Source organism: Arachis duranensis, chromosome 1, assembly GCF_000817695.3.
Source record: "Arachis duranensis cultivar V14167 chromosome 1, aradu.V14167.gnm2.J7QH, whole genome shotgun sequence".
NCBI classification, from domain to species: Eukaryota; Viridiplantae; Streptophyta; class Magnoliopsida; order Fabales; family Fabaceae; genus Arachis; species Arachis duranensis.
Window position 1 is genome coordinate 102,772,783 of NC_029772.3, and position 911 is coordinate 102,773,693.

Genomic DNA, 911 nt, shown 5'->3' on the forward strand with positions numbered 1-911 from the left:
AAATATCGTATGAAATTATGCATCACAGTGTGTTTTTGAAAAATAATTGAATTTTTGAAAGCGGTTGTGTATACATCATGGTTGTTCGCGCACGTGACTGCTATTTAATCAGGGATCTGGGCCATGAATCTTATGGCCTATGGCATTTATTAATTTAACAAAATTTCCTATGGTCCTTTTAATTCGTATTTGGAACCCGATCGATGCTTTCACGATCCATTGGAAAAGTGTCAGTCACGATGTAATTAACACCGTCAGATAACGGGCCCAGTTCGGAATTGGACTTGCAGCTGATTTGACGTTTCACATCAGGCCAAGCCACATAGCATTCCTGTGTCTGTTTTGTTTACCTTTCCTTTTTTTCTTTTTTCTCCATTTCATGAATCACGATTCACTAACACATCACCCTCAGCTCCAGGTAGCTTTTTTAACCTTTGAAATTTAAAACGAGAGACTTTGTTACGTTTTTATGTTCGTTCTTTGGGCGCTGTATATTTCTTTCACTTTCGGTTTACTCAAAGAGGAAGGTTCGTCTTTTTGCTGAGATAAATGTGTAGCCTTGATTTTGGAAGAGTCTGGTAGCATGCAATGTATTTGGGACCTCTGGGCTCTGGTTTTGCTTTCTCTCAGTTTTGTCCCGGTGTACATCTCTCTTCCTCTATTACACACTGACGCAAGTAGCTTTTACCTACTTTTAAGTTGCATGCGATAAACTTCGTTATGAATAATGCAGTTTTTTTTTTTTTGGTGTCTCTGAATAATGCAGTTTGGTACTTTGGTTGGCCTTAATTATTTTCTCCTTTTAGAATAAGTGATAATTTAACAATATGTTCGAGCTGATACTATATTAAAAAAAAGAAAACGGTTGTAGTAATCTTATTTTATTCTATTCTCACATATATTTATACTTT

At 36.1% G+C, this 911-nt stretch overlaps 1 protein-coding gene across 4 annotated transcripts in view; it reads left to right on the forward strand.

Moving 5' to 3' along the window:
- The window catches only part of LOC107468970 (transcription factor BIM1), a 7,079-nt gene that overhangs the window by 1,358 nt on the left and 4,810 nt on the right, over positions 1 to 911 (forward strand). The gene's annotated exons all lie outside the window — the stretch shown is intronic.